We start from the raw sequence: 21,789 nt of genomic DNA, 5'->3' as shown, positions 1-21,789 counted from the left end.
AAAGAATAGGGCTCGTGGAAACCACGCTCACACATATAAAACATATGCAACAATAACCAGTGGTTAACACTATCTCTTTTGCTGCAGAAGCGGTGTGGACAGGCTCCACACAGCGGAGAAGTGTGGCTCAATGGTTAGAGCAGGCAGACCTTGATGCAGGGCTGTGGCCAGGGACCAGGGTTCGATTCCCACCTCGGTGGGTCTCCGACTCATTAATTCCCCTGACTGGATATTCTCGCCTCAGTACCTGTTCTGATCATGGGTCCCACGCTGCAACTCTGGGCAATAGCTTGCTTAGTCTCCACAACGGCCCCAAAGCGCTGGGATGCCTGGCTGCACCTGGGGGGTGCCCAGGAGTGGACATTTTCCAGGAAAGCCAGGAAGGGTTCCTAAGCAGTATACGGACAGCGCCGGGACACCTCCGGTGGAGGTAGCTGTGCGCTTTACAAATTCCGACATTTTTATTTTATTTTTTTTATTTTTATTTACAGCGACTGCCGGTGATTCAAAGAGGAATAATACATATATTTCGAGCTCTTGAATACTCTTGTATTTAAGTCTCCTGGGTCAAAGTTTGCAGTCCGAGGTTTGGTCACCCAAGTGAAACACAACCTTGTGGATGAGCCCCCTTCCAACCACAATCTGATAAAAACGTAACTCACACTCAGGCACCCTTCAGATATCGACTACCTATTCCAAAGGAATAGGTGACTGCATCCAAAACCCTAGACAATGTAGCTTCATCACTGCAGCTAACTGTGCCGGCAAGTATGAAGAATGCTCACCCTCTTAATATAGTCATACTGTTGGCCTGGCCCAACACATATCAACTTTCGAATTCACATTCTCTCTTACAAAATACTTCTGTGAGGAGGACCCACACAGGCACCAAGGCAAACTGACTCTCACCACCACCCACCCAGCACCTCCTGAATGTCACACAAACACTAACGTCTACCAGTAGTCGCATGCATCCAACCAATGCTTTTCAGCTAAAAACAGGACAGTCTGAGGTAGAGAAGCCAGAGCAGCAGACAGAAAGCAGGGAGAGTTAAAAAGGGTGAGCTGATGGTGAGAAGTACACACTTTGATTACTAATTTGCACCTCGACTTCCTATTAGTTATCGAATCGTGGCTCAAACCATGGTGCAACCCTGATGTTGCCACAGCTCTTTCCCCAGGATACACGTTCCTCAGATATGACTGGACTGAAGGCTGTGGAGGGGGCTAAGCCATCATCTTCCGTGACCCCTTCCAATGTAGCACATCCTTGATAGAGTCCCTTAAGGGAGCCGAAAGCCTAGGATTCTGCTTTAAGCTCAGCCCCTCCCAGTCCTCCGCAGGCTGCTTACTCCATCGCCCACCAGGCCCAGGGCCCATCTTCCTGGCCAGTCTTGGGGAGCCCATAGCTCTTTCCTGCTCCAAAATGCTAATTTAATGTCAGCACTCTTGGTGATTTCAACAATCATTTTGATGCTGTTGTCAATTCTGAAGAAACAAACCTTAGACATATCCTAAACATTATAGCCATCCCTCAACCAGTGACTGCACCCACCCACACAGAGGGACATACCCTTGATTGGGTCTGTGCCAACCATCCCCGATTAGTGATTGAGGATCCAGTCACCCAATGTTGGTCTGATCATAGTGTAGCCTCCTTCAAACAACTGATCAATACTCTGAATCCTCCCACCTCCCCTACTGATCGTAGCCCCTCCACCATGCGTAAATGGGCAAAGAGGATGACAAATTCTAATCTCAACACCAAAGTCAAGGTTTATCACCTCCTTGTCCCTCACAGGAAGATTATCAGCTGACCCTAATTTATTCAACTACTGGCTTATGAACACAGCCAATGAATTTGCACCTCTAGTTTGCCCTGGAAAATGCCATCCACATCTCTCATCACCCTGGTCCTCTCCTGCCCTTACTGAACAAAAGCTGCACTGCATGCAGCTCGAACGCAAATGATGTCAGGCCTACAAACCTGAGAACCAGACCCGCTTCAGTTTTGCCCAAAAATCATACAACAACCTGATTATGGCAGTGGCATAACGAAACTTAAAGGGGCCCCCCTGCAACGTACATGGAGAGGACCCAATCTGACCACACTCAGGAGCTCTCAGGCCAGGGAACTGTGCTCAGGGGGCCTCTGGAGCTCAGGATCCCCTCACCGCCGGGGCTGCGGGGGCCTTTGTTACCCCACAGGATTATGGAGACCAAGAAAGCCCACTTTACCACCCAAATTGAGCAGGTCAATTTTGACCCCAAAAAGATATTCCTGATTTCCAAATCTTTCCTCCTGCCTTTAGCCCTTTCTACGGAAATACCCCCTCCTAGCTCTTTTTTAACAGATTTCAGCCTTTTTTTAGGACAGGATTCTAACCATACAACAGGGTTTTTCAACACCCAGCCCCACAACTGGCCATCTTCCATATAGGCTGTCCAATGCCACAACTAGTCTCCCTGAAGACAGGCCACCCAATGCTAGGTAGGCCGCCTTTCAAGAGATTTCGCTACCACAGCCTCGCCAAGCCTTTCTTTCCTGTAAGTCAAGCTTACCCAGTAGTCCATGCCCCCCAGCTATCCTCTATATGGCCATCAATACAGTTAACTCTCTAATCGTTCAGATACTCAACACATCTTTATCCATGGCTGTAGTCCCTACAGCCTTGAAACCGGCAGTTGTGAAACCCCCTCTAAAAAAGCCCCTAGCAGAGCCCACAATCCTGTCTAACTTCAGCCCCATCTCCCTACTTCCCTCGTTGACCCAAATGCTGGAAAAAAAGTAAATGGTCAACTCATCTCGTTCCTACATAACTCCAATTCATTACACATCCGTCAATCCGGGTTCAAACCCAAGCACTCCACGGAGTCAGAGCACTACTAAACGTGCTTGAAACCATTAAAAACACCTTGACTCTGGCAACAATGTTGTGTTGCTATTGCTTAATCTCTCCGTCACCATTCAGCTGCAGTGGAGCAAAGAAATCGGCATCTCCCATAAGGCACTGTCCTGGATCAGATCTTTTCTGACTGACAGGAAACAAATGGTGCTTTAGGACAATTCTCGTGAGCCAAGAGATCAGTCGCTTTTGGAGTCATGCATGGCTCGTCTCTCAGCCTTGTGCTTTTCAGTATCTATATGGCCCCTCTCAGCTCCCTGATAGCCTCATATGGAATTGCTACCGCATCCTATACTAACAAAACACAATTGATCCTATCCCCTGACAAAGGCTCATTTAGATCTGAACTCAACTTCAAAAATTGCTTCACCAATGTCCTCCTTTCAATGAAAAATAACCACCTTAAATGCAACATGGATGAAATCAAATTCTTCTGTTCGGCAAATCAAACTTGTTCTCCCCCATCCAATGGTGGCCCAACTCCGTGCCCCCGCCCTCTGCCACTGCCGAAGTGGCGAAAAATCTAGGTGTCAAATTTTATGACGTCCTCAGTTTCCGCTCACAAGCTCTGGCTGTGACAGGCATGTGCTTTAACCTACTCACATCTCTTAACAAATTCTTTGATTTCCTTCAGCTGGCCACCCGCAATACAGTCACATTTACTTTAATAACCTCCAGACTTGACTACTGCAATAGCCCTAATGCAGGAAGCTCTAGGCACCTACTCCATACACTCTCGATGGTACAACATGCTTCCATTAGACTGGTGCTGAAACTTCATAAACACAGCTCAGCATCTGCAGCTCTGAAAAGATTACATTGGCTAACAATCCATAAGAGGAACCTATTCAAGATCCTCATACTGGTCTTTAGAGCCTTTAATTCCAATGGCCGCAAATCCCTCACTGCCTGGTTCTGTCATTACAGGACCCAGAGGGTGTTCAGATCAACCAATGCCAATCTTTTGAGGCGCCCAACCTTCAGACTTAAATCCTATGGCAGAAAGGCTTCCATGGTCTTGGGTGCCAAAGCTTGGAAACAACTCCCGAGCTCGATTCATTTTATCAGCATTGAAGCCAAATTTTTAAAAACGCCTGAAGATCTGCCTCTGTCACTCTATTATATAGCTTAATAGCTCGGGTCTTCACAGGTGTCTTCACGTACAGTTGATAGTAATGTCCAGTTTAGCGCCAGGATGCTCTTCTGTACGTGACTGTGCGCTAAATACATTCACTATTCATTCATTCATACAACAGAGGTGCTCCTCTCTTTGCATCCAATTAAAACAGTAGCTTGTTATTGTTCTGAGTGAAACATGTTCCAATGACAGAAACAGTCTTGAATAATTGCATTACTGTGGCATAATGCACGCCAATACTGGTGATCCGATATTACAAAAGGATCTTTACTATCTGTGAAGCCCTTTCTTTAAAATCCACAATGTAGAAATATGTAACTGCTTTTAAAGCAAAAACATAAAAACGAACAACTTCCAAACAGATCGCAATTCGAACGTGATCTGCAGTGAGGCAAAATGTGAAGGAATTAGTTTTACCGTCTGAATAAGGACAATGACAACAATGCATTGTGACATGATAATTTGAGCCATTGAACGCTGCAGTTGTGATGTAACAGATGAACCGTGACACATCCAAATACAAGGGCTACAATTCAAGGAGAGGAAAAAGATGAAGGGCGATTAAATCCAGTGACACCTGAAAGATTGGAGCTGGTGAGGCAACTCTGGGGAGAAGGTTCCTGTCAGCAAAGATTGTTATATGTATAATGCTTACAAAGCGTCACTGATATATTCCTCGGATGAGCTCCAATCATTTTGAGTGAGTTGCATTGAAGCAAAATGTCATTAAACCCACTACCGACTAAATAACACTTTATTTGTAAAGCACACATTCACCCAAGTACCTAGGCACTATGGACATATAGCAGATGCTTACCACTGCCTACTTCAGTGGTACTGAGTTTTAACCTCTGAAAAGTGACATTCTGGGTTGAACTGTCAATATCTTAACTTGTGACTCATATCCCAGATGTGTATTAGTCTTGTGAGCCACCAGACCCAGATTCATGTATAATAATAGCAATCAACGTCTTGGTCAAAAGGTCTCACCTTTTATGACCTCTTTACATTGCCAGTGCTTTTTTCTGATACTGTGCTGCATCTGTTAAAAGCAAAACACTTTTTGCTGATGCTGTGCAGCATTAAAAAAAAAGGAAAATAGACGGGATGATTTAGCTGCTGCAGGCAACCGCATAATTTCCTAGACCACGCATGCGCACACCTATGGAATGACATGGGCGCATTGTTTATTTGTAATTCCAGGATGGCATATGCCATTTAGAAGAGCAAAAACACTTTTTGTATTGCAGAAAGCAGGTAGCACCAAGTGGCACTTGTTGGGTACTCTAAAAAGAAACTAACTGTAACCCCAAAATATCGCTACTTCAAGAAATTCTTGATGCAACAGCAGAGTGGTAGGGTGAGCAGATAGTGTGCAGGCAAAGGTAAATGGGCAAAGGAGTAATGGAAGTACTTGAGGCCGGCTGTGGGAGGCCCAAAACTCATTAAAAAAAGCTATAGGAAGATGGGGTAAGAGTGTCTGACCTTTGCGGGAGGGAGCAACAGTGAGCTTGCAGAGTGGTGGGTGTTTGGGGGAGGCTAAAAGAAAGATATACAAAAGTAGTTCCCTAAATGTGAGCAGTGGAAGGTTACAGGAATGGATGATAAAGAGGCTATGGTCCAGGGGAGGGATAAAGGCAAGAAGAGAAAGGCAAGCCATTGAATAAGAAGCAAGTAAAGGAGAGGGACAATAAAGGCAACTAATCGAAAAAGCTAACTGTGCGTTTTTGGTACAGCCCGCAAAAGCAGGCGTGGCCAGTACAGGTGAGAGCAATGGAGGAGGCAGGGTGGGGCGGGAAGTCGACAGACGACGAGATAGGGAATATAAAATAAATAAATAAAAAACACTCACCTTGGCTCGCGATGCGGCGAGCGCAAGGTAAGTGCTTTTATTTATTTATCTATTTATTTTCCCTATCCTGTCATCTGTCGACTTCCCCTCGCCCGGCCCGCCCCAACGTTCTTACCTGTAACCGGCAGCGCCTGCACAAAAGGCTTTCACTTAACATACATCTAAGAGAGACACAAAAATAAATTGGAGATGCAGAATTTTGGCTACTAAAACCTGCAATTGTGATGATACAGATTCCTTGTAAGATATGCAGCTACCAGTTCCATAGTGTAGCAGGGAGAACTGAAATTGAAGAAAGGCTTTTAAAGCCTAAAAAAAGTTGGTGCTTGCTGATTTGCTGGAGTACAGCTACAGCACAGGTTTTTACATTCAACATCTCGATGTAATAATAATTTAAAGAACCAAGTACATATTTACTAGCAAGAAAAAGATGGGGTTACATTCTGCCTAATTAATGTTTTGAGCCTGCAGGAAATGCGGCTTTAATAAAAATACAAATGCAAGGTGTATAACACGTTTATTAGTCCACCAGACACATCTGAGAATAATAAACCTTTGGCTCTTTTCTGTTATAAACCACTTATAGCGCCATTTAAAAAATCTGACATTAGAAATGTATCACGTTTTGTTACAATTGCCTTAATTAGACCTTTTTCTTCCTCTGCCTGTCACAAGCTCAGCTTAACACAAGCTTTGATCTGGTCACGGTTAATGACCTTGAAAGATCCTTAAAATGTGAAGGCCAATTGGCTATTAGGTCAATTATTTACCTGCTTTTCTCAGAAGTGCTGGTCTGGCCTGATTACCTCTTCTTCTACCATGAGTATTTTTAGCTAATTGTTTGAGAAGCTTTCAAAGGGTTCCACTCATTTAAAATCACCACTGGAGGTGGATTGTTAAACAACTATTACCCAAAAACCTCCTTACCTGGCCAAGTGATTGGCAACTCAGGTGAGGAAATATATCTCCCGCTTTAGACCTGTTTTTTTTTTATGTATGTTCGATATTTCTATATGGTGACCCTAGACACAGGGAAGTGAATGTAGACACATTAAATGAGAATACAGAGAAGTAAGAAATAAGAAAACATGAGAACGAGAGCTACGCAGTGGGGTGTGACAAAAGGACTGAGGGCCAGATGCATCAGAGGATTTTGCCCATTCTGTTCCTATGGGAAAATGTGTTCATGCATATAACCCTGAGTTTTAAGATCTTTTTGGAATGCAAGATCAGGATTCACTTTAATACAATAAGGAACGTAGCACCACTCACTGGTAACTAGGCAGGAGAAAGCTTATTTTGATGTTTAGTTAGAATTTCTCATATAGACGGGTTCTGTTTCTGATATTTCTTTGATCGTTTGTGACCTAGTGTTGGACATGGAGCGTTTTCAAGGTCACATACAGATTGTTTTCCTTCTGCTGCTGAGCCTGTTTTTGTTGGCAACAGGATTATGTGCACCTTTTCTGTGCTAACCAGTGGAAAAGTAATTGTCCTCACTCCCTAAAACATGGTACCATTGTAATCTACCTAATTGGTACATTTCATTAACTTTTAAGTCTGTAGTATATGGTACTATAAGCCCCTAGGTACTGTAAATTAAATACTACATCAGTACTCATTGTGCCACCCACTAAAGTAGACTTTTAAAGCATATCTCAGGCCTGCGTCTGCAGGCTTTAGTGCAGTTTTGAACTGCCATTCTGACCTAGAAAAATAAACCTTTTGCCAAGCCTAAACTTTCCTTTTAATATTTATAAGTCGCCCCTAATGGAGGCCTTAAAGGCTCAAAAGTCAGAGTGCACTATAAATAAAAAGTAGGTGTGCATGTATTTATTACATGTCTTACAGTGAAAAAACTCCTAAAGTCGTTTTTTCACAGTTTCAAATGCTATCTCCCCTATTGACTACTACTGGGTTAACTCATTACATTTAATACGTGCTACTTTAATTGGTAGCAGATAGAAATATACTGTTTACACTCAAATGAATTGCAATTTAAAATCCTCTTTAATGATGAAGTTGGATTTCAAGTTACAATTCTGGAAATACCACTTTTAGAAAGTTGTCATTTTCTTGTCCCAACCATCTGTGACTACAGACAGCATTCTAGGTCACATGACTGTAACTGGCTTTGCTGTTGGGGTATGTGTATTGCTTCCAGACAGCGACACAAAGAGGGATTAAGGGTGGACAGGAAGTGTCATCCTAAAAGGTAGGGTGACCAACCGTCCGTAAATTTCACGGACCGTCCATAATTTGGACCTCAAGTCTGTTGTCTGTGAGGATCTCTTTACGGACACCTTTTGTCCATAATTTTGGCCATTGCAGGGGACAGCAGTGTTCCCTGCATGAAGCCTCAGTACCTTAATGGGGCTGCCTCGCACTCCTCCTTGGAGCACAAGAGCAGCCCCATTCCGCCCATTGTCATTCTGTCTGTGGCTGATTGCACATACAGAATGACAATGGGCCAGTTTGGAGTGTTACTGCATGTGGTGGCCTCCTCCTGCCACAGTCTAGGGCAGCGCATTCTGTCAGATGGAAGGAATGTGCAAAATCACCAATGTTGCTACTTGAGAATCCAGTTAATTCAAAGAAGCTGGTGAAACAAGTTGAAAAGAAGGGGCTAGAGTTCTTTCAGTCTCATCATTTTAGGAAAGTGCTTTTTCAATATTATATTCAACGAAGCCATGGTTGCTGCATTTTTATTTTCTGTAACTAACAACCATTGACAAAGCCAATAGTTCTATCTTGTTGTAGGTGTAACCTTACTGATTGTGTTATATATCTGGATGCAATGACAGAAGAGGTAAAATACCAATCCGGTGGCACACTATGCTAAGCACAGATCTTTAGCTTAGGTGTTTTAAGCCACCCCCTTAATTACATCAAACACCCCCTTTGGAGAGACCCCCCCCTTTGATGTGATCAGAAAGGTAGAAAAATAAAAAAATAGGTGGTGTCCCCAGGTCATACAAGGTTGTCCGTTAAAAATAGCGGAAGTGTGCTCGCAGTTAGACGATAAGAGATTACATCCTCTCATAGATATCGGCAAGTGTACCGAAAAGAAGAAAAGAAAAGAAAGTGAGCCATTTAAAGAGAAAGGGTAAAAAGAGCAAAATTCCTCTATGTTTAATGGACAACCTTGTATGACCTGGGGACACCACCTATTTTTTTATTTTTCTACCTTTCTGAGCACATCTTTGTCTTAAGTAAGCATGGGCGGAAAATCCGTTCCGCTCGCGGATTTTGCGGATTTTCGGCAAATTCGCAATCCGCGAACTCTCGCGAACTTGCCGAAAATTCGTAAATCCGTGCGAAGCGGATATTTTGCTTGTTCCCACTTGCCAACTAGAATACTATACAATTTTGCGGGAGTAAACACTTGCGAACACGTAGATGCGGCGGGCAGCGACAATCTCGCAATTGCGAGATTGAAAAATTTGCAATTTCGCACAAGAAATCCACCAGCAGGCAGCATAAACCTTGAAAATTATGATTTTTATCAGAATAACTCCTCAGGTTGACATTTGCCTGCACTTTTTTTTGCAAGGAGTCCATTTGGGGGGGGGAGGAAGGAAGTGCCCCACAGTCTCCAACTTCCTGTTCCTGTCCAGCAAGCTCCTCCCAGTGCTTTCTTCATGTGCTGGTCACTTTGATTTGGATATTGACCTGGAAGGATTACTTTTTGTGGATGCTGCTGGATATTTGGATTTTTGCAAAACTGAAAGCCCTCAGCAGGTGCAAAAGTTCAATCTTATCATTAGTAACCATTCCCTGTAGTGCCTGGAAGGATTGCTTTTTGTGGATGCTGCTGGATATTTGGATTTTTGCAAAACTGAAAGCACTCAGCAGGTGCAAAAGTTCAATCTTATCATTAGTAACCATTCCCTGTAGTGCTTCCTGAGGGGCCCCTTCAGAGTTCAGTTGCCTACTTGCAACTATTCTATGACCCTGCTCTGACCCTCACAGCAGGCTCAGAGAACAGTATACAACAAAGGTCCTGTTAAAAAAATTACACTGCAACAGAAAGCAATTACAGATAAGGAAGCAGGTGCCAGCCTGGAAGTTCAAATTCAGTGACACATTAATCAGCCCCTAGTTCATTCATGTCAGTTGAGGCAGGGCAGGTGTGCTTTTCCCCCCATAATCTACAGTGATGAACTAGAGGGTGGCATGGGTGAGCCAGAGGGTGGCATGGGTGAGCCAGAGGGTGGCAGTGGTGAAACAGAGGGTGGCAGTGGTGAAACAGAGGTTGCTGTGATGAACCAGACGTAGAAACAACATGGTCGCGTCCGTTGCTACCCGACAAGTAAGTTCGCGTTTGCGAACTGGTAAAAAACCCTTGCGAAATGGCAGAAACACTTGCGAACACAAAAAAAAAAGGAATCCGCAAAATTCGCGAGAGTTCGCGGATTTTGCGGATTGCGAATCCATAAATACGCAATTTCGCGGATTGCCAATTCGCAAAATCCGCCCATGCTTAGTCTTAAGTCTGGTACCTGCCGTCACCTGTGTCTTACTTCTAACTACTACCACAGATATTCTCATTACTCTGGATTCTGTATATTTCTGCACATGTCTATCGTATTAATGCACTTTGGTCTCGTGTTTTATTGGTTTTACCAGCACACTCTTCTCCCTCCTGTGCAGGATTTACATTGTGAGCCCTTATCATTAGGCAGTTTAAAATGTATAATGATGCTTATTCTTCAATTATGACACCTGCATTTGTTTACTCACATATGTGGAAAAACAGCCAATCTTTAACGAATAACAAAGCTGTTTGGCGCAAGGTGCCTCTAATTCCCATCAATAGTTACCAAATGAAAGAGACAGGCGCTGGGAACTGGACGGCAAAGAACAGGTTTATTTACTCCAGAGGAGAACACAACAGGCCTGACACAAGTCAATGTCTTCAGGAGGTGTTCTAACAACTTCTCCGCTGCCCCACATTTTATACCATTTTCAGTAACTTTATTAGTGGTCAAACATCCTAGGAATTCCTGCCTCCAGCCGCTTCCCACACAGACCCACCAGCTGTCGTTCCCCCTCCTAAATCTAACAGATGATTGCCATCTTGTAGCTGGACATTCCAGCAGGACATAAAAGTGTGTGGGATCGGTCAGGTCTAAAGGTCGTGCAAGTGACAAGATCATGCCTTTCTGTTTGTGCAACAATGTCTTGCTGTGTGGGGGCAATAAAGTACATCCGCAAGGCTTGGTTTACAGCCTGGGACCGGATCAAGTGGCCAGGTGCAGTTGGGGGTTATCAGAAGGCCTGGCTTATGTGCAGGGGATTGAGGTTCTTTAATTTTGACTCCATCTTACATTTGTCATCAATTTGCGTTGCCCTTACACAGGCTGCTCTATTCATGAAGTGTTTCTGCCCTTTGGACTGCAACGTGTAGAAAACCCCCCTCTGTCCTTGCTTTGAAATCAATCTCAGACACCAGCTGGCCTAACTGCATACAGACATGTTCTGCCATTACTGATTGACCTATAAGTGCTGCAATTGATTGACTTATGGGTTGGGCAGAAATACGATGTAAGGGGGACATTCTGGTTACATGATGTTTTTCTATTGGCTAATATTTTGCAGATCTTGTATGTCCATATTAGGTATTTTGCATGCTTGCAGAAGCTAGGACTGCCCCTTTCTTTTATGCTGAGTTTGTAATCCTAAGCATATAAAAGACCTCTGTGTTCTGAATTCTTTAGACTGCCTCATTCGGGTGCTAAAGGCGTCTGTGTGACGTAGTCTCACTTAATTAAGTTTAATAAAGATGTCTTCTAATATTTCAGCTTCTGTGCCAAGTTCTTTGTATTGTGAGACCCCTGAGAATGAAGATTACAGTTCTTCAGATGGCGTGGCCAACGTGGGCTTCATCAGAGAAGTGACTTTCTGTGGGAGTGATCTTGTCAGAAGACTGAAATCTACTGAGGAGGACAGAACAGGATTCTACTAAGAAGGTACTCTGTGCACAGGGATTCTGGAGATTCTTCGTCTCTGCAGCCCAGTATATTTCTGCTCTTCCTGATTTTGATCCTCCACATGATGTCACTTCTGACTGAGAACCTTTTTGGCGTGAGTATTAAAAAAAAACCAAAGAGACCGTTAGGTCATTTAGAACTTGACAGTTAGAATTTGGATAACCTTTTGGATTGGTAAGAGTAAGGTAGTTTAGTAACGCTTACTGTAACCTTGAGAATTTTGGAATTTGTGTTGGCCAACTTTGGATTTGTATAGGTTTGTATATGCGAATTGCAATTTGTGTAGAACAGGTAATAAGGAGAATTTTCTCCTGTTTCATACCTGTTTCAAAGCTCACATAAGAAGAATGTGTTGCTTTATTTGAAAGGTACCATGTTGTGATGTGAAATTAATTAGCCAGCTCTCCTAGAAGGAATACCTAAATAGGTAGGTATACAAACATATTTCTTCCTTGGTGATTCTGTAATCCCCAGGGAATTAAAATATGACAAAATACAAACAAGGATCCTTTGTTCTGTGCAATTTTATGAATGAAGATATGCAGAGCGATTTTTGGTGTTCTGCTAGTCAAAGCAGTGAATTGAGTGTATTTTGGCTTCTTGGACATACCTGTTGTGCTGTTTTTGCAGTCTTTTGGAACACAATTGAGAAGCGTTTCTTGTAAATATGACTTACAACTAGTATTTACAAATGGTTTGGTTTAAGTACAATACAAACAGAAAAGTGAGGAGGGTCCTAGGGGAGAAATTTTAAAGACCTACTAGTATCTTGTCCCCCAACTCAATTATCAAAAAACACGGAAGATACAGTAGGTCTAATACGCTATCATAATAGGGAATCCTTATTATGGAAATTCAGAGTAATAGATACCAAATGATTATCTATGAAGAACACAAGAGAGCTATCTAAACAGTCTCAAATCATGAGTGAAGAAACCCATCAGCACACCGATTGGTGGAGCCTCATCATCTGGGTTTTGTAGCCGCGAATGGTGTCCATAAAACAACACCTCAATTGATTCAATGAGGGTTGTAAAGTGTGGATCATCAAACGCAATAGACACAAACCATCACACAGACGATGGGTGTTATAAAGAGCTGATAGGAAAAATTGCAGTGCCCAAACAATAATGTGAAAAAGTTAAAAATACCTGTCGTGATGACTAAAGAGCAATTTTATTAGGGGTGACCATCAGGACGGTATATTTAAAAGCAGAGTGGGTATAGTATTTTGAAAAAAATATTACTAACCATCAAGGATGTAGAGTGGTCAACATGTTTCAGCCCTTACGGGCTTTCGTCAGGACCTATGGAGTTCACTACTGCAATTTGTGAAAACAAAAAGGGGACCTACCAATGGTATGGTCGCTTCAATCCAAGCGCTCTCCTGTGTAGTCAGAAAACATAGAAAAAGAGAAAACAAAAAATACAAGACAGTTTGTATCCAGTGCTCTCTCAGATTTTGTACGGAATCTCAGTGTAAACAGGCTGATTAACAATCACTGTCAATATTGGATTGGAATCATGCATTAATTACTCACCCATAAATGTAGGGAGGAAAGGCCTCACCTCTCCTGGCACTCGCTCAGGAAGAAAGAGGCCACGCTCTGAATAAACAAGAAAAAAGTGCAATTGCCATATATGCATATAATATATACTTTTTGATGAGGAGTTGACAACTAAAAGCTAACAACAAACATGGCAGGGAAGGCGCTGCACATAGGGAAATGAGAAGTGACTCCTCACTAAACCCCATAGGGAAATGACAAACCCTTTATCATGATTTTTTATCTATAAAGTCCTTGTGAAACGAAGGACTAGTGCAAAAGAGCAGAACTTAACAAGGAAAAAGGGTAGTTGCTGTGCGTAATTATTCTAGAACAACCTGAAGACAAATTAAACAAATTCACTAGATCAAAACAAAACAACTCGCAGATAGAATGGAGGAGCGCAGGGTTGCTCCATGCATCTATCTGTAGGAATCCAAACAAGTCTATTTCTGCAAAGCTAATGATGTTTAGAAAAAAACTTGTCTATTTTTTCAAAGCTAATGGTGTTAGCAAAAAAAACATTCTTACAAAGCTACTGGTATTAACAACAAAGCACACTCGCATCGCTCACCCACCTGTCCGTCGTTGCCTCGGTCGTGTAACTGAGCCGAGGGGAAGGTGGTGAGGCTGCCTGTGTGCGCGTGTGAAAAGGGACTAAGGCGGACCTGAATGGCAGCTGTCTGCCGAGGTGCTGCATTCTGATTGGACAATGTAAGGAAGGCTCCAACCAATAGCGAGACGGCAACGCGAGGACTGTGTGCCTAGCTGCGTTGCCGTTTCAGAAATTGTCAGCGATGCCCTGATAGGTAGACACGGCCGGATACGGAAATGAATGGTCCCGACCCGAGTTAGTTGTAATGTTAGAACTCGCCCATTGGTTGGAAAAAACTGCCAATGGCCGTGCGATGCTGCCGTAATGATAAACACTCGCATTTGACGCGGGACCGCGTAATTTATAATATAAATATTCTCCACTCAAAAGTATAATGGTATTGTATTCATTTGACTTGATTAGGGAGGCGAGTGTTAATTATGATGCCTCTTCGGCTCCTTTGTGTTGTTTGATGAAAAGGGGGTTGCCCAGATCCCTGGAAGGACTCAAAAAGTAAAATACAGGGCGGTGAAGTTTCAGTGCCAAAAGACACGAAAAACCAAAACAATTTTGCATAACAATGTAACAAGTTACTTAGGAGCAGGTAGAGTGGAAATATACAGTCTACCATAGATCATGTGTTACCTGGATATTACTAACAAGCATCCTGTGGTTACAGCTCTAAAAAACCACCTCCTAAGATTCGAAACTGATGAGATTATGTCTTCCTAACGATAGCACCTTTACCATCTCTCTGTTAAATACAGCTAACTTTTGTTCACAGCTTCACCGGTAATAACATTTCATCATGAAAAGAGATATAAAATGGGATGGCACTCCATGGCAACGAGAAGTTAACATTCTTATCATCAGAATGCGACGCAAACAAATCTGGCTGACGCATTTAGTTGTAAATCATTAGTTATCAAAATATGCTGCAGTTACCTACACTGACACACAGTGTTCTAGTATGCGTATATACACTCAACAAACCTTTATTAATGGTTAGTACTATCCAGGTAACACATGATCTATGGTAGACTGTATATTTCCACTCTACCTGCTCCTAAGTAACTTGTTACATTGTTATGCAAAATTGTTTTGGTTTTTCGTGTCTTTTGGCACTGAAACTTCACCGCCCTGTATTTTACTTTTTGAGTCCTTCCAGGGATCTGGGCAACCCCCTTTTCATCAAACAACACAAAGGAACCGAATAGGCATCATAATTAACACTCGCCTCCCTAATCAAGTCGAACGAATACAATACCATTATACTTTTGAGTGGAGAATATTTATATTATAAATTACGCGGTCCCGCGTCAAATGCGAGTGTTTATCATTACGGCAGCATCGCACGGCCATTGGCAGTTTTTTCCAACCAATGGGCGAGTTCTAACATTACAACTAACTCGGGTCGGGACCATTCATTTCCGTATCCGGCTGTGTCTACCTATCAGGGCATCGCTGACAATTTCTGAAACGGCAACGCAGCTAGGCACACAGTCCTCGCGTTGCCGTCTCGCTATTGGTTGGAGCCTTCCTTACATTGTCCAATCAGAATGCAGCACCTCGGCAGACAGCTGCCATTCAGGTCCGCCTTAGTCCCTTTTCACACGCGCACACAGGCAGCCTCACCACCTTCCCCTCGGCTCAGTTACACGACCGAGGCAACGACGGACAGGTGGGTGAGCGCTGCGAGTGTGCTTTGTTGTTAATACCAGTAGCTTTGTAAGAATGTTTTTTTTGCTAACACCATTAGCTTTGAAAAAATAGACACGTTTTTTTCTAAACATCATTAGCTTTGCAGAAATAGACTTGTTTGGATTCCTACAGATAGATGCATGGAGCAACCCTGCGCTCCTCCATTCTATCTGTGAGTTGTTTTGTTTTGATCTAGTGAATTTGTTTAATTTGTCTTCAGGTTGTTCTAGAATAATTACGCACAGCAACTACCCTTTTTCCTTGTTAAGTTCTGCTCTTTTGCACTAGTCCTTCGTTTCACAAGGACTTTATAGATAAAAAATCATGATAAAGGGTTTGTCATTTCCCTATGGGGTTTAGTGAGGAGTCACTTCTCATTTCCCTATGTGCAGCGCCTTCCCTGCCATGTTTGTTGTTAGCTTTTAGTTGTCAACTCCTCATCAAAAAGTATACATTATATGCATATATGGCAATTGCACTTTTTTCTTGTTTATTCAGAGCGTGGCCTCTTTCTTCCTGAGCGAGTGCCAGGAGAGGTGAGGCCTTTCCTCCCTACATTTATGGGTGAGTAATTAATGCATGATTCCAATCCAATATTGACAGTGATTGTTAATCAGCCTGTTTACACTGAGATTCCGTACAAAATCTGAGAGAGCACTGGATACAAACTGTCTTGTATTTTTTGTTTTCTCTTTTTCTATGTTTTCTGACTACACAGGAGAGCGCTTGGATTGAAGCGACCATACCATTGGTAGGTCCCCTTTTTGTTTTCACAAATTGCAGTAGTGAACTCCATAGGTCCTGACGAAAGCCCGTAAGGGCTGAAACATGTTGACCACTCTACATCCTTGATGGTTAGTAATATTTTTTTCAAAATACTATACCCACTCTGCTTTTAAATATACCGTCCTGATGGTCACCCCTAATAAAATTGCTCTTTAGTCATCACAACAGGTATTTTTAACTTTTTCACATTATTGTTTGGGCACTGCAATTTTTCCTATCAGCTCTTTATAACACCCATCGTCTGTGTGATGGTTTGTGTCTATTGCGTTTGATGATCCACACTCTACAACCCTCATTGAATCAATTGAGGTGTTGTTTTATGGACACCATTCGCGGCTACAAAACCCAGATGATGAGGCTCCACCAATCGGTGTGCTGATGGGTTTCTTCACTCATGATTTGAGACTGTTTAGATAGCTCTCTTGTGTTCTTCATAGATAATCATTTGGTATCTATTACTCTGAATTTCCATAATAAGGATTCCCTATTATGATAGCGTATTAGACCTACTGTATCTTCCGTGTTTTTTGGTTTAAGTACAGTCTGTGGGCTGTCCTTTGATTCTGTTCTGAGCATTGGTTTGTGGGTTAAATGTGTGTTTAAATGTTTATGTGGTTTTCCCATTAGTGCAATTTCTGTAAGTGAATAGCGTTGGCGCTATTTACGAAATGCATGGCTAAAGCGCGCCGTATTGTGTGTCCTGAGTGTTTGACCCCTTTCTGTTTATGTCTGAAATGTGCTCAAATGTGTGTTTGTGTTTCTTTTTGATGTTTTAGTCTATTAAGCAAAGATGTCTAAATGCTTAAAAACTAAAATGTAAATTCATATTCACTAGGAATAAAAAAGGCCCCAAAAACGAAATTGGGTGTTTTGCAAAAAATAAATAAACTTACAGCATTTTACTTACATACATTGTGTTAGATATTAACAGGCAAACAGATCAGCTGAAGTAAATTCCTGCTGAACTCAAAATATTATAGAACACGCATTGATATGTTTTAGTTTGAAAAAGAGTGCCAGCTGCTCATGTTACAAACACTTAGAGACAAGCTAAATAAACAGGAATATTTATTCAACCAGGACTTTGCCCTCAGTTGCACGGGTGAAACTTTGCATTTCAGAATGTTGTTTTAAAAAGGTTTCAAAACTAAGGTTCATTATTTTGTATTATAGAAAGACATTTCAATTAAGGGTTTTCCTCTCTTTAAGCATTTCTGTAAGTATATTCTTGGCTCAGTTGCTAAATAATAATTAACCCATGTAATGAAGAAACATTTAACAAGAAAGAAACAGTAACAGATGCTGAAACAAGATAAGGCAAGTCCAAGGAAACTAAAAAGTTAACGATGTCTTGAACGTTGATTGGCAATCTCAGATAAAGATCAATCAGGGAAATTGGCTTTGCAAGGTCAGTTTCGGGTGAAGAAGTTAGTTTCTTACAGTTTAAAACTAGTTAATTTGTACATGACCTGGGGAGGCCAGGCCACCTTGTTCGAGGAATTACAGAGCCTTAATATGTGGAATTATCAAAAATTATTGGGTTATAAAAATAAGTGCTACAAAATTCGTTTTTTACTATTCATGAAGCTTAATACTTATACTGTGACCTCCTAGCATTATAATTTAAAGTTATGGTATACTGCATAATGAGGACATTAGCATATAGAATTTCACTTGACGCAGGCGTGAAAAACTCATTTTTCTCAGGATTTGCATGAGATATGTCTAATGTCCAATCTCTGCAATTTGTAAAGAACATTCTGAGGATGATTAATAAGTAATGCAATTGAAGGATCTTTATTTTTAAGTGCCCCAAATATCAAATTCGAATTTGGGTAAAATGTGGGCATTTATGCCATTTACAATAGCTTTAAAGTGCTTTGGGCTTCAGTAAATGAATACATTTAGGTATAATACAAATTTGCAAGTTGTTCCCATTTGAGTTTGCTTCTAAATGGCTCAGTAAGCCAATGTGCCTGGTGCAGAGGTTTGAGTTTAATATCAGGGTGGAAGGTTTTAACTTTTGCTGGACCTAACCCAGACCTTCATCCATTTAAGGTTGATGAAATGAGTACCATTGCAAACAAGCATTTGTTCTAAAAACTGGTCTGTGTGTTATTATGTTTTGCGAATTAGTCACAGTAACTGTTTTAATAATCTAAGTATAGAAATAAATTGTAGCCCCTAACAGGAGTAATATATATATATCAGGTGTTTTTAAATAGGGTTGGTTATTGCAGGTTAGTAGAAAGAGTTGGGAAGGTTTTTTGTCTTTTTTCAGCCTTAAGAGTGAGGAAGAGATAGAGGGCTGAGGAGCCCGCAAGGCAGATTTTGACCTTAAGGTTAGTGAGGTAGGATAGGAGTAAGTGTAAACAGATGGAGAAATGATTGCTTGGAAAAGCAGGGCCTCAAAGGGTGTTGGCGCACGGGACACGCAGAGTGTCTGTGAAAGAGTTTTTGGGACGTCGAAATTGGGGTGGTTTAGCATGTTTTCAAAAGATGGTTGGTAACAGTTGATATTTTGTGTATGTGCAGTGTTTTACATATTTTTGCATTTTATCCTTTTATGAATTGTTCCTGCTGGTCCTGTGTGTCAGCAGCGACAAAGTTAGTTGTGTTTGACAGCCAAATCTCCACTAACTGGTGATCTGCTGGCAAAAGGAGGGTGAGGATTTTAAGCCTGACAAATTAAGCAGGCCTGAATATTCTGTTTTGGGTTGTGGCTCTTGCTAAAGGTGACCTGAACTTTTCTTTTTTTTTTTCCCTGAAAAAGGAATTGGAACATTAGCTGAGATTACCGTATATGGTGTAGCGGCCAGCGGTAGAGTTTAAATTTGTGTACTATTTTGACTTTTTGTGTATCACCCATACTCTTGGTATTGTGTCACAAACTTGACTATCACCTGAGTAATTTCTTGTTCTTCCTATAGATTTTTATTTTGCCATTTCTCCCCTGATTGATGTCACATTGTGCCTAGTTATTGGGGATTTTAGCTGTGTCCTAGTTCCATTTCCCTTTTCCATATTCCTTTCACCAGTTATCCCATTTTTTATTGTTGGTGTATTATTCAGGTTCACACTTCCAGTTTGCAGTAATGTACCATGGACCCCCATATTATGTATAATTCACTTTTGTATAACCAGACTTTTTTTAAAGAATTTTCCTTAGGCCTACTTTGATGTTTTCCAGTCTGACTGTCAAGGTAGTGATGGACTGGTTAACTGACTTGATACTATAGTAAGACAAGTTTTCCACCTCAATAGGAGACACCTTACGTTTTTTTGAATATGACAAATTCAATGCCTATTCTAATTTGGTTTTTAGTTCCTTTTTTCTGCTGCTTTAATTTTTGATGGACCAGATGTGTTTTAATAATGGAAATACCAGGACTCTCTAGTTCTTGTCTTTTGTTTCCACATTTGATCATTAGCCTTTGTATTGTATAGTGCACCTGATGCACAGTTATTAAAAGGGAGGTATCTACATGTCTTTGATAATATGTATTATGCGATTTATCTTTTGAGGTGTTGTAGATAAGGAATTAGGGAACACCTATATGTAATCATTGAGAGAAAATAAATGTGTTTGCCCCATTAGACAATGCCACCATATGTGAGGACATCCATTCAGATAGAATTCCCATGTTGCTATCTACCCTTAGATAGTAGAGGATATGCTCTCACATGGAAACCCAATTGAAGAAATTAGAGGCACTGTTTTGCTTATTGCCTTTGTCTTTGTATTCTATGAGAATGACAGTGTGTTCTAGACCAGAATTGTCCCATGGCGTATGGCCACTCCCTCGCAGATTGCAGGCCACCTGCTTGCAATCCCCTTGTTAAAACACTGAACTGTTTTTGTACTTATTTGAAGGAAACTGTGTTACATTTCCTACGTCACTAGGTTCTGCTGGATTAAGTCATAATAACCTGTGGAACTCACCCACAATCCCATCAGTGACAGCTAACAGATGAAAAGTCCCAGCACCCAGACAGCGTGTCATCAGTTGTATCTCCAACGTATTGTACTTGCTTCATCAGAAGGCGTTGAACATCAGAAAAGAAGGAGGAGCTGGTTTTGCCACAGAACCAGAGTTTCAGTGCAAAAGAGCGACCTGTCATGTGCTGGTAACCTCTGACAGTAGGCAGTCCATTGAGCCCCTTGGCCTGAGTTTTGGCCACACACCCCCTTTTCTTTGCTCCAACGGAAAGGCAGTGCACCGGAGGATCCAGGATTGGAAAAAGGCACTACATTGTGGTACCTATGATTAAATGGAAGAGCAGCCCGAGCAGCCTCTGACACTGAAAAGCGAGTGTTGGAGCCTGAAAGTGTTGCTGGATGTGAAAGTCTGTTGCTCTTTCCTGATTAATAGTACTTGGGTCTGCATGAGATGATCTGTGCCCATGATCAATGAAGAGCACACTATCTGTAGTGCCTGCAGCACAGGAAATATTGGTGCACTGCATTGAGACATTGAGACTTTCAAGTGAGCTGTGAGTGTTTGCCAGGAAGGCACTCCAACGGATACTGAGAAACATCATTTTCATGAAAGGCCTGAATGAAGAGGCCCATGCGGAAGAAAACAACAGAAACAGATTTTGATGGACAATAGAAGTCTGCCAGAGAGGCTTCGACGGACTCTGAGTATTTCCCATGCGATTGCATAGAATGGGTGTTTGGAGACTGATTCTTATTGTTTTATTGGCATTGTCAATAGTGACTGAAATACATAATATTTGCAAAATAATTTTAGGATTTGCCTGTTTAATGGCAAAAGGAGGGGCTGAGGTTCTTTAATTTTGACTCCATCTTACATTTGTCATCAATTTGCGTTGCCCTTACACAGGCTGCTCTATTCATGAAGTGTTTCTGCCCTTTGGACTGCAACGTGTAGAAAACCCCCCTCTGTCCTTGCTTTGAAATCAATCTCAGACACCAGCTGGCCTAACTGCATACAGACATGTTGTGCCATTACTGATTGACCTATAAGTGCTGCAATTGATTGACTTATGGGTTGGGCAGAAATACGATGTAAGGGGGACATTCTGGGTACATGATGTTTTTCTATTGGCTAATATTTTACAGATCTTGTATGTCCATATTAGGTATTTTGCATGCATGCAGAAGCTAGGACTGCCCCTTTCTTTTATTCTGAGTTTGTAATCCTAAGCATATAAAAGACCTCTGTGTTCTGAATTCTTTAGACTGCCTCATTTAGGTGCTAAAGGCGTCTGTGTGACGTAGTCTCACTTAATTAAGTTTACTAAAGA

Source organism: Lissotriton helveticus, chromosome 10 (genome assembly GCF_964261635.1).
Source record: "Lissotriton helveticus chromosome 10, aLisHel1.1, whole genome shotgun sequence".
NCBI classification, from domain to species: domain Eukaryota; kingdom Metazoa; phylum Chordata; class Amphibia; order Caudata; family Salamandridae; genus Lissotriton; species Lissotriton helveticus.
The sequence above is the reverse complement of the archived record's forward strand: the minus strand, read 5'-3'. Positions refer to the sequence as shown.